Source organism: Cricetulus griseus, chromosome 4 (genome assembly GCF_003668045.3).
Source record: "Cricetulus griseus strain 17A/GY chromosome 4, alternate assembly CriGri-PICRH-1.0, whole genome shotgun sequence".
NCBI lineage: Eukaryota > Metazoa > Chordata > Mammalia > Rodentia > Cricetidae > Cricetulus > Cricetulus griseus.
The window spans coordinates 159,900,694-159,913,840 of record NC_048597.1 but is presented as its reverse complement, the minus strand read 5'-3'; the positions used below and the strand labels follow the sequence as shown (position 1 = coordinate 159,913,840).

At 44.6% G+C, this 13,147-nt stretch overlaps 1 long non-coding RNA gene across 9 annotated transcripts in view; it reads right to left on the bottom strand.

Moving 5' to 3' along the window:
• LOC103158648 overlaps positions 1-13,147 on the bottom strand; it is a 77,332-nt gene that overhangs the window by 9,846 nt on the left and 54,339 nt on the right. The window contains exon 4 of one of the 9 annotated variants that reach the window (XR_004769609.1): positions 10,693-10,877. The exons of the other annotated variants lie outside the window; for them this stretch is intronic. This is a non-coding gene — a long non-coding RNA (uncharacterized LOC103158648). The remainder of the gene's footprint in view (positions 1-10,692; positions 10,878-13,147) is intronic. 9 annotated transcript variants of the gene reach the window in all.

Sequence of the window (13,147 nt, the reverse complement as noted above, 5' to 3'; positions counted from 1 at the left end):
GTAATGAGTAAGGTGGGCAAGGGCCTGGGCTGGGGGCTGGGTGGAGGAGAGATGACACTACAGGCTTAGGAGGGTGGCATAATTGAGAGCCCTGTAAGCCTTGATAAGGAACTTGGACGTCATCCTAAGAGCACTGAGAAGTCATTACAGAGTTTTTAAGCAGAGGCGAGAAGTGATGAGGCCTGTGTTTCTAAGAGATCACTTTGACTGGGGTATACAGAATGGATTAGAGAAAATGAGAGGAAATGGGAGGATAATGAGGCCTATTTTAAATTGGCAGATACCTCTAGCAAGATGAGAGGGTTGCCTGCTTTAAGTGTGACATGGGACAGAGTTCCCATCCCCTGACCGGGAGCTTTCTCCTGAGAGCTGTGAAGAGGAGATGGAACAAGGCCCCTCTGGGGAGCCCACACATTTTTCCAGTAGTGTGGGACTCCTGACAGTACCTCAGGCATGAGGAACCATGGACGGTTTATAGATTAAGAGTCTGTACTTTTCTATTAGCAGAACTAATCATTTGCCTTTAAGTAAGATGTCCCATTTTCATTAAAGCAGTAGCCAATAATAACCAAAAAGAAATGTCTAGAACATTCAAATCTAACTGTTTCATTTCCTCTCAATGTTGAAGTCAACAAAACTCTTACCCCTGTAGATACCTAACAACAGCTATTGTTTATTTAACATCTACGTTGTGCCTGGCCACTTAAACAGTTTATGCCCTGTGATACTTCTAATGACCTACCTACAGGGACTAGAGAAGCATGTCATTTATTCACAGTGTCATGAGGTACATCTAATTCCAGCACCAATGTAGCTGTGAGCCATTGCCTATATCTTGTAGAGTGCCAGGCATTTGGGGTGGGGACAGTCTGGCTTTGTTTTCTATATTTTATCTTCCACCATCCCTCTGTTAGTAGGTGACATTAGCATCTGCTCTTTACTGATACAGAAAGCAAAGGTCAAAAAAGAAACATAGGTTGTCCAAGACCACACCACCAGGACACAACACAAGACTCCTGACCCTCATTCCATGTTCTCTTTAAAATACCATGTTGTCCTTGTTTTTAAATATTTTTGTCATTTTCATCTATATGTCTGTGTGCATGTCTCTGTGAGTAAGCACATGTGTATGTATATTTCTCTGTGGTGGCCAGAAGAGGGCACTGGACCTCCTGAAGCCAATGTCACAGGTGGTTGGAAGCCACCAAACATGGGTACTGGGAATTGAACTTGGATCTTTTGGAAGAGCAACAAACTCCTAGCTGCTGAGCCATCTCTACAGGCTGATACCATATTGTCTAGAAAATGGATTTTTGTTTAAATAAATATACCCGTATTCTTCCTGCTCCTATGTGAACACAGCTCCCCATGTCTCTGTTATTCTTTTCTATGTCAATGAGGAGCTCCTAAAAGAGTGGGATGAGCCTGAAACCATTGTCCCCAACCCACCCGAGCACTGACAGTTGTCAAAGTCCAGAGCATCACACTTAGTCTGTTCTGGTTCCTCCCTAGCCATGACCAGCTTCAACCTCCAAGATGCCTAAACACACCATGGAGTGGGTCTCCAGGCAGCCTGCCTCTCTGTAGCATTTACTCAGGAAGGAGTCAGCTCCAATCTCAGAACAATGGCTGTCCAGTTCATACTCTCCATCTGCCCCAGCTGCCCCTCGGCAGCTGAGTGGGATGACACTGCTACACCACATCTTTAGTCCCCAGCGTGGGAGGAGGCTGGCTTCCAGCTCCTCAGCCAACAGCATTGGTGAGAAAAATGAGCTGCTCTGGGGGAGGTGAGAGCCTTCTGATCAAGAAAGAGATAGGAATGTTACAGTGACAGATAGACTCAAAGGTCCCTCCTCCCTACCCCACCCAGTCACGTCCATTCTTCTGCCCAGGTCTGCCTGCTTTTGACACAAATTTGAGGTGGCAAATGGGTCAGAGGGAGGAGAGCAACCATCTAGTGCGTGAGGAAAGGGGAAAGCCATAGTGTCAGTGTCGTCTTTGGACTTGTATCAGGGCTCATTTCCTGAATCACATTGAAACCCCCTTGAGCCCATATTACCCTACATCATAGGTTTGCTCGTGTAGAAGGATAGAAATAATAAATACACATTTCATGAGATTCTTGTAAACACTAAAGGAGTTGGCAGGTAGGTCAAGGGCCCAACAAAATATCTGCTAGAAAACGACAGGTGTCCTACCCACACGGATCCAGTTGTGAGTTTTGAATGGAGTATTGTAGTGATGGGTTACACTGAAAGACACCAGGCAGAGCTTGTTCTGAGAACTACGATGGGTAGTGTGGCTGAGCTTTAAATGCTAAATCCACAAACAGACCAGTTCCTAAAAATGAAAAGAGCACGAGAGAGGCCCTCGTTCACTCTCTCTACTCCTGTGTCCCCAGAGCCAGACAAGGGAACCAGGGAGAACAAGGGGAGGAGGGCATGAAGAAGCATCCAGAAGACAGAAGATGACTGTGGGAAGAGAGGCAGGCAACTATTGTGTCTGCTGCCCCCAAATCAGATCTGTGCACATATATGGCTCCTCCCCTGATTCTGGAGTGAAGATGGCTTGGGGAAGCACAGCAGGGAGTGGGAAGTGGAGGAGAATCAGGAGAGAAATAGAGGAGACAAAGAGAAGATGGAAGGACGTCTCGGCTTGAAGACATCCCCCAGATGTTCATGTTAGTGACCCCATTCCCCATGTGACAGTGCTGAGAGTGTTAGATAATGGGTACCATCTTCATGAGCAGATCGAGGCCATCATGGGAGTGGGTTCATCACACAGGGAGAGAGGTCAGTTCTCCGCTGTTTTACATATCCACTTGCCTTTTCACCTCCCACCTTAGGACGATTGCAGCAGGAGGCCCCCTCCAAATACTGACATCATGGTCCTGGTTTTACCAGGCTCTATAGCTGTGAGCCAAATAGAATCCTATTGTTTATATGTTACCAGTCTTGGGTATTCTGTCATAACCACTTGAAATGGACTGGACTAAGACAAAACACAAGAAGAAAGGGATGTTTAACTGAATAAAAGGAGCAAATAGAATCGTACCCTTCCCCATCTCAAAGGGCAGGTCCTCTGGATGGCAGAAAATACTTTAACTACTGAGGCTTCTCTTCATGACCTGCAAAAGACAAACCAACATCTGGTCATGCACAAACCCTGTCAAACAGTATGCTCACTGCTTGTATGTTGTACCTACATAATATAGGTACAAACAAAATACCTCATGTTACACCTCTAGGTCTTTGTCATTAGGGTTCTTGAGGGGGGGAGGCTTTCTGGCTTTGTCTCATAAACTTCCACGCATCCCCTACTATATCCTTACTTGGGAGGTCTTTGTTGAGTCGACAAAGCTGGATTCATTTTTGAGGCTCTCTCCAGCTGTATCGGGACCCTGTGCGTACCTGGGCCACAATGTCTCACTATTCATTGCTGTGGGATCCTTTCTCTGGTCTGTGGTGAACAGATCTCAGTCTCATTCTTTTGTATGTCTGCCATTTGAACTGTGGATCTGCTACCATTGTTCACAGAATGATGGTGAGGGAGGAGGAGGCGAGTCCTCAGGAAGGTGAAGACAAGACAGAAAAGGGAGCAAAGAAGACAGGAGGGAGGGGAGAGAAAGGGGAGGGAAAGAACAAAAGAAGGGAGGGGAAAAGATGGAAGGATAAGCCAAGAAGAATAAAGGGAAGTGAGGGTGGAGAACACTGGAGCAGACAGAGGAGATGACCTCCAGGGAATCTCAGTACTTAGGACCTTGCCCCAGGAGCTCGCTTCCTCCCACTTCTGATCTTCACAAGACCCCAGGGTTAGGGTTAGCCCACACTGGGCCTACACACACCAGAGCATCTGTGAGTCAGGGTGACTGTAAAACCTTGAGGCAGAGGATGTGAGGTTTCTTAACAGGTCCCACACTGAAGATCCCACTGTTAGCTCGTTCATATAGACAGTTGTCACAACACAAGGGGACAGCCTGCTGCTCCTTCTTTCCTGTTCTTACCTCCCCCAGTGAGATATGTCTAAGTGTGCTATGAAAAACTGATGAATGTCTTTTGTAAGACAGACTCAAGCTGGATTCAACTGGTCCCAACTGGATTTCTATCTTCCTTAGACTTAACCCTATCAACTCTCCCAAAGTACCTCCCTCTCACAGGCTATGTAGAGGTCCTGGTCTGGCCCTCCAAGCACATGTGTCCTCAGGTAGAGGCACATTATGCTGAGGAGCTGTTCAGCCTGTGCTCTGCGGGCAGGAACCCCCCTGGATGCTCCCTGTTATGGAAAAGAGGCTGATATGTCTTTCCCATGCCATTCTCACTTCACACAGCACAGCAAAGACTGTATGGGTCCACAGTACCTGAGCTGAAAGTCAGTATTGTCAGAGTAGGGTGGTTTCTGGGGGCTGGGTAAAAGGAAGTAGCTTTTCAGTCATCTCCAAGGCCCACTTAATTTGTGTGACTTGGCTCTGGCATTGGATCCTCTCTCCAATGCCTCTTTCTGTCTCACTTTCGCACATAACACCATCAGACCCCATACCCCTCTTTCTTCCTTTTAGTCTTTCATGATGGAGGGCAAATCTGTATTCCTGAGGTAGGAGGACAAAGATGGTTCTCTTAGTGGTTACACTTAAAGATATTCCAGGAATCACTAGCCCTTAGCTAGAAGTGCTCTTGGGGTAGAGCTGGGTGAATAACAAGTATGCAGGGGAAATTCTACAGAGTTCTCCATCTTTCTGGGAGACAAATAGAGAGAATAATTTTTTCCCCAGGATATAATGCAGGACCTGCTGGGAAGAGGTATCACAACCAAGAACCAGGCCAAGCTCTAGGAATCCAGGCGAAGAGAGGGAGAAGAGAACATATGAGCAAGAGAGGTCAAGATCATGGTGGAGAAATTTACAGAGACAGCTGAACCAGCTCATGGAAACTGGGAAGAGAGTATCACCTTCTATGCCAGTCTTTCCTTCAGTGGGGAGATAATGAGCTGACTGGAGTTTCAACTCTCTTGCACCTGCTTCTGAGAATGTAAATAACCAAAGGCTAGATATGAACAAGAAGAGGAGGGAAAAGTCTACAATAACTCCAAATCCAGACAGAGTCATGACTCCTAACACATAAGGGAATTAACCAATCTGTTTCTTTTTTAAGAGAAAAAAAGTAAAATCCTATTCATTCATTCATTCATTCATTCATCCATTCATTCATTTATTATGTAGACAGGATCTCACTGTGTAACCCTGGCTGGCCTGAAACTCACTATTTAGAACTATGGTGTCCTCAAATTTGCAGCAATCCCCTGCCTCTGCCTTTTTGTTTTTTTATTACTATTTTTCATTTATTTTACATACTGACCAGTTTCCCTTCCCTCCTTTCTTCCCATTCATTCAATCTGTTCCTTAGCTGTTATTTGGTGAATCTAGCTGGTTGGTCCTTTACTGATATTTTTAAGAAAGAGAAGGTGGCTCATTGGGTTGGGGCAAGGTCTGGCCCCTCTCCCATGCATTAAGACAGAGTGTGATGCCCACCATGTGGAGTGGGCTCCAACAAGCTGGCTCATGTACTGGGATTATATTGTGTTCCTACTGCCACAGAGCATGGCATCTCACCCTAAGGAATGGGTTCCAAAAAGCTAGCACATGTACCAGGTTTGTATCATGGTCCTGCTGCCAGGTGCCCGTCTGATAGTCCAAGCTTCACAACTGTTCCCCACATATGGAGGGCCTAGTTCAGTCCCATGGAGTCTCCACAGTTGTAGGTCTAGAGTCCATGAGTTTCCGTGAGCTGTTCAGCTGTCTCTGTAAATTTCTCCACCATGATCTTGACCTCTCTTGCTCATATGTTCTCTTCTCCCTCTCTTCTCCTGGATTCCTAGAGCTTGGCCTGGTTCTTGGTTGTGGATCTCTGTATCTGGTTCCATCAATTACTGGATGAGGGCTCCTGTTTGTCTTTCTGAGTCTGTGTTATGGGTGTGGGGTAGGGGAAAGGTGAGGGGTGCTTGGAGGAGGTTTGGGGAGTGGGAGGGAGAACTGGTTGGAAAGTAAACTGAAATAAATGGGAGAAAAAGAAAGAAAAGATGTTTTTCCATGAAAACATTGGCTTTTCGAGTGAGGGAGAAGGTCTTTAGTGAATGCTTAGTCCTGAGATGTTGAGGTTCCCATTGTCTCTATTTTGTTTCTGCTTCTTCATCTCAGGGACTGTATCCCTTTCTTTGCCCATGGATTTACTTACTGGTTGTGTGAGTCACTGGATCTGAGGGGAGACAATTGAAACCTGGAAAATATTTTCAGTGTTGTCAAACTTCCTGAAGCCTGAGTTCAGGGAGATGTGGGTACAGAGTAAGGCCACAAGCGAGGCTGGCTAGGGAGTGTAAACCGTCTTACAGATGACGAGAAGCAAAAGACTATCAAGCAGGGAGATGGCAGTCAGGCTTGCAGAGTAGAAGGTCACTCTGAGCATAGTGGAGAAGACAGATTGGAAAAGGTTCATAAGATAGTAGACAGATGAGCTGCCAAGAGACTATAGGAATGGAGTAAGGAGGAGAGGGCAGAGGCCTGTAGGACAGAGACAGAACACAAAGGGGGCAAGAGTCATCGACATTCAACATACACAGCCTTTAAGGGACCTGGTCAAGGGCCGAGAGATGGCTCAGCCTGTCATGTGCTTACATTGTAAGCACGAAAACCTGAGTTTGATCTCCAGAACCCACATAAACAAAACCAGGCATGGTGTAGTCCCAGAATTGGGGAGGCAGAGCCAGGTGAATCTCTGGGGCCTTCTGCCAGCAGCCTTGCCTATTTGACAAGTTTCAGGCCAATGAGAGTTCCTGTGTCATTAAAAATGAATAAATAAATAAGTAAAAAAGTGGATTGTTGCTGGGCAGTGGTGGCACACGCCTTTAATCCCAGCACTGGGGAGGCAGAGACAGGTGGATCTCTGTGAGTTTGAGGCCAGCCTGGTTTATGAGGGGAGTTCTAGGACAGTCAGAGATGTTATACAGAGAAACCATGTTTTGAAACCGCTCCCCCCAAAAAAGTAAATAGTGCTTGAAGAACAATATCCATTGTCCTTTGACCTCCGTATGCATTTGTATACATGTATGCCTGACCACTGGCTTGCACACACACGCACATACACATACATACACACACACACACACACACACACACACACACACACACACACACACACACTTGAACCCCAGCAAAACAATGCTTGCCTCCCTATTCACACAGCTGTATTTTATTCAGCAATCATTAATAACTGATTTGATTCTAGCCATTCCATTTTACAACCCCTGTCTTGGACAATTTTTTTGACCCTGGTAACCATTCTATTGGAGCATCAGAGGCACATTATAAATACATTTTATATTGCTCACTGTATTTTAAGCAAATTTGAGACATCTCTGATTAGGTGCCTTCCCAACGATAGCCTTGTTCAGACAGATAATTGCATGCTGATTTTTTTTTATTTTATTTTGTTATTCTTCCCCAGCTTCATTCTCTTCCCCTTTGGCAAAGCTACAATCTTGCATACACACGTCAGTGGATAAAAACCCTTGAAAGTAACTCTTCAGAAGAAATCTAATTTACTTTTTAATCTGGTTCAGAAAATTTGCCAGAAAAATTTCCACCGACAAGCACTGCCATTTATTACCACTTATCACACACCGGGGCTGTGCTTTGGCTTCGGATAGGGCTAATGTAACAGGGGACAAATCTTCTGATACATTATTTATTTGATACAATCCCACCCAGATAAGATCTATGGGCAGCAGAGGACAGAGTTTGACCTTATCCTTTCGCTACAGAAAAGTAAGGACTCTTTCCTTTCTCTTGTTCAAGGAATCTTCCTTTGTGCTTGAAAAGCTCTCCTTCTCTTAGAAGCCAGCAACTGTCAGCCCACAAAAACTTGGCTTCGATGTGACTTTCTTCCCTGAGGTTCCTACCACACCCTTACGTGTTTGCTTGTGTCCAACCTTGGAATCATTTTCAGTGGTTTTCCGAACACCCTGTTCTTCTCTCTTAAAGACAAAGACCAGAGTGGCAATCAGCACAGATCCATCTGAGATTCATGGCAGGAGGCCCCACTTTGGGGAAAGAATATGGATACAGGCTGGCTGCTGTCCTTGTCTACTGACTGAATACTGCCAGCATCCTTCTCTTCTGTAGACAGGGAGATCCTGATGGCCCTGACTGTGAAAGCTTCAGGTCTCTGGGAGAACTGAGAAAGAAGTCCTGGTTCCAAGGTTCTGCCATTGCTACTTTCTTACTGTATAATTTCTGGGTCAGTAATATGTCTGAGCTCCTGCTCCCCAGTATGTCCATAGTGGGTGCTGACTCCTCCCTTGTCCACCTCATGGAGTTATTACAGGGATAATGAACAGAGAGGCATTGAAAACAGGGAAGGACTGTATAAATGTGGACTTAATTGTGAATTGATTGATTAATTAGTGGAAAGACTGAGGTATCTGTAGAATCTGGAGGGAGAAGAGAAGCTCAGAATGGCCCGGGAAGCTTCTTCAAGCTCTGCTGTTGGGTATGTAATGCGTACAGCTACGTACACCATCAATCTTGAATCCAAACAAGGTTTGCATAACTCAGCCTGGCAAGGGAGTCACAAAAATTCCATAGCAGCCAAAGGTTTCTGAATGAACAATGACCAAAATTTAATGAAAAAAGAAATACATGAGCTGGATCTGAGAGGTGCTCCTGGTGGCACCCACCTGTGTTACACCATGTCACTTCACTGCAGCCTTGGTTCGAAACCAGCACGTCTCAACCTTCTTAATGCTGTGACCCTTTAATACAGTTTGCCATAAAACCATTTTCATTGCTACTTTATAACTGTAATTTTGCTACAGTTATGAATCATAATGTAAATATCTGATATCCAGGATATTTGATATGCAACCTCTGTGAAAGGGTTGTTAGAGCCCTCTGCCCCCAAGCGATCATGACCCACAGGCTGAGAACCACTGTTCTAAACACACAGGACACACACTTTGAACCAGGCATGCCATCACAACATGTGACTCAGCCAACGGCATCTGAAATCCCTTGTATCAGATTCAAGACTATTCATGTTCAGACTTCTGGGAAGTTTACTCTTTGTGTAGTTTTGAGCTCTTACAAAAACATAATGGCTTAATTAAAGAAAACGAAGACTTTCCCCACCATTATCCCTCGGTATGTGAATATCTACTTATTATATCCTGGCTTGTGTTTGGGTTAAAGTGTTTGACTTTAAAAATTACCATTTATGTTGATGAGTTGTTTCATACAAAAAAATCATTAACTGAAGTTGGTTTGGGGTTAGTAAAGAATTGCTAATGATTTTTAAAATGACCCTACACACACTATTCTATGCTATGTGTTTATGTAGAGTGGGATTCTCAGCATTGATGATTATAAAATCAAAATAGTGATCAACTCTAAAAAGTTTCCAGGTATCATTCAATCAAGATTTTTTTTTTAAGATTTTATTTATTTATTATGTATACAGTCTTCTGCCTGCATGCCAGCAGAGGGCACCAGATCTCATTCAGTGTGGTTGTGAGCCACCATATGGTTTCGGGGAATTGAACTCAGGACCTCTGGAAGAACAGTCAGTGCTCTTAACCTCTAAGCCATCACTCCAGCCCAAGATTTTATTCTTTATGTACAAATAAACAAGCACATATATTGCAAAGCAATAGCATGAGAATTTGCTTTCAGTTTTACTAAATGGCAAATTATCTTTAAAAGATTTTCTGTATTTTTATTTTATGTGTGTATTTTTGTCTGCATGTCCATAAGTGTACTACATACATGCCTGCATGCAGTGCCCATGGGGGCCAGCAGAGGGATCTTTTGGAACTGGAGATACAGGCAGTTGTGAGCAGTCACGTGGGTGCTGGAACCTGAAACCTGGTCATCAACAAGAGCAGCAAGTGCTGTTCGCCATTGACCCCAAATTATTATCTTAAAATAATTTTATATGATTTATTATCAGTGAATGTTTGATTTGTATCCCATATATCTATATCTATATAGATATATAGATATGATGGCATAAAAACATCTCTCCAGGAGAGAGAATTGTGATTGGAAGGATTAAAAAAAAGATCTTAAGTGGGCAGTGTAAGAACAGGGAGGTGCCCTAATTTTGATGTTCAATATATTTTGGTTAAGAGCTCTTGGCAATTATCTTCAAAATCCCACAGTACTCTTGGGAACCACAAAAAAAAAAAAGGAAAGAGGGAGAAAGAAAGAAAGAAAGAAAGAAAGAAAGAAAGAAAGAAAGAAAGAAAGAAAGGAGGAAATTTCACTAATCAGATTTCACACTAATCAGAACTGGATGGCAGCCTTGGTGCAGCTGTGCACACAGTGAAAGCCATGAGAATTTCCGAAGTTTCCCTAGCCTTCACCTCCATCCATTATGTACCTCATAGGTTTGTGGCAAGCCAGTGGCACAATGATGCTTCATGTGATAGACCCTGCTCATCCACCATCAGTTAAATTCTCTTCTCATTTATCCTTGCACCATTGGTCCCTGGCACAATGTCTGCAAGGCAGGAAGGATTCCCTTACTACCTGTTAAACGGATAAATGAATGAATTGATTCATTAATGCACATACAGTGGTCAGTGTCATTGGCTGAAGAAGATGTATCAAGATTATTCTGAGTCCTAAATCCACTTTGGAAACTTTACCTAATCTCTTCATCTTCTGCCTCCATGGCTTCTTTCTACTCTTGCTCTCCTTTTCCATCCTCTTGTCTTCCAGAATTTTCCAGCCCTACTGACCCTTGCAGATTTTCTTTCCTTAACCATGAATGTTCCTTGCAGTGAGCTGGTGGTCTCCCTGCTTTTGGTGTTTCCTTCCAAAGCTATGCCTCCTGCGGGAGGAGTAAATATAGAAAAATGACAACATGTACATTAATGCTCGTTAGAATGTCATCATTATACTCTGCAAAGTGTCTGCCGAGGGGGTCCCTAAAGGACACTTAGAAACGGAGCAGCTGCTCCAGATTTGTTCCAGCTCACATCTTGAAGAAATGACATTGAGATAAATTCAGTTTTGCAGGCTGGGAGTAGGGGGACAGCAGGGCTTCTTTGGAGCAGGAGGAGATAGTGAAGAAGAACCCTATAAGTCCCTCAGGGCAACACATGCAAAAGAAGGCAGAATCTGGGGTATATAGGGAGGAGGAACAGGCTCCAACATGGAGCTCCCTGGCTCTAACCAAGAGACTCTGTGCCTATGTAAGGAGACTGTAACAGTGGAGCTCCTCCTTCAGTTTTAGCAAGACCAGCCTCTGAAAGAATGCCCTGCCTCTTTATCAAAAGTGAGAAACAGGCCTGGGCTGATCAGGCAAATTGCTCACCATATGACCATGGGGATATAAGTTTGGATCCACATGTAGCATGTAAAGAGCTGAGTTTGGGGTCACTGCATGCCTGTAGTCCCCAAATGAGGGAAGGAGAGACAAGTGGATCCCTGGAACTCACTGTCCAGCCAGTGGCCAACCAGTCTAGCTGAAATAGCATTAACTTTTGTGTGTGTGTGCATGTGTCCGTGCACGCGCGCGCGCGCACACACACACACACACACACACACACACACACACAGAGAGAGAGAGAGAGAGAGAGAGAGAGAGAGAGAGACAGACAGACAGACAGACAGACAGACAGACAGACAGACAGACAGAGACAAAGAGACAGAAGTGACTATGGAGAGATTTTTGAGACAAGGTGACATCTGAGTTCTAAGTCTACCTATAAAGCTATGAACAATGAATACCAATGAATGTCTTTGTTCTGCTCATCCACACAAGTGGTACTGAGTCTGAAAAGCCCCATAGAATGCCCCATCTGCCTGCTGCTCACACTGCACAGCATACACTCTGGTCAACAGTGTGGTAAGTAAGTGGTCTGGTGTGCTGGTCAAGTACCTTGGCTCACTTTATCCCACCACCCTGAAAAAGCAGGTGACGTGTTGTGAGACCTTCTACAAATAACTTTGACTTTTATGTTTTATTCAAAATAATAATTTTGAGTTCAAGTTATAAAGTCACTACTTTGGGTCCAACAGCTTTAGACTACTAAGCCTAAGAAGTCTGTCCTGTAATGCACTTTAAGCCTATAATGCTTTCATTGTGATGCCACAGGAAATCCTCCCCACTGCCCTTTAAAATAACCAGGGCAAGCACTGTGACTCCCATTTTACAAATGAGACAAGTGGGGAAAAAGTTCTTTAATTACATTCACATACAAACATTCACCTGGAATATTAATGTAGCATGTAACTCCGAGGTAAGAATGCTATCAAGACAGGGAAGCCACACAAAGAGACATCAAAACTCACACACAGGCCACAAGACTCTACAAACTGTCAACCCACTGACTTAACCTGCCAGAAATCACTAGAACACATAACTCCTTAGGATCAGAACTCTGCTCTTCTGGTTGGAGCTCACCAGCCTACTGACCGGGAAAGAACAGGGTGACTTCAGCCACTCCAGGAGCCTGCCATCTCCAGTCAAGTGCCAGTCCCTGTTTGACAGATCAGCCAGGCAGAAGTTGAAGACAAGATTGAAGTGTTCAGGACACAAGTTCTAAATACTGATACAAGATCTGCATGACCTCCTGTGTCATCCTCCTCACTGCGACCAGTCTCCAGCTCTCTGAAGCCTCAGCTTCCTCTTTGGTGAACTGGGAGATTGAGTTTTGCCATTTACCAGATTTCTGAGGACTACTGGTCACCCTTCAGATCAGGGTTAAGCACCTGCAGTTTTCTCTTCTGAACAATGGCCTCTTTGACCTCACAGAGTTCATCAGAGTACTTACCACTGCCTTGTGGATGAAGATCCTGGACCCTGAAAACACATGCACACTCGTGCACACACACACACACACACACACACACACACACGCACGCACGCACGCACGCACGCACGCACGCACGCACGCACGCACGCACGCACGCACACGCACACGCACACGCACACGCACACGCACACGCACACACATATGCACACACACTTCCATCTCTTCTTTATCCCAGGACTCAGAAAGTTAGACCTACAGATTAGCGATCTTTATACTCCAGTGCCCTTCCCTACTATAGCCATGAATAGGTGGGTTTACATGATCTTGTAGAAAGAAAACC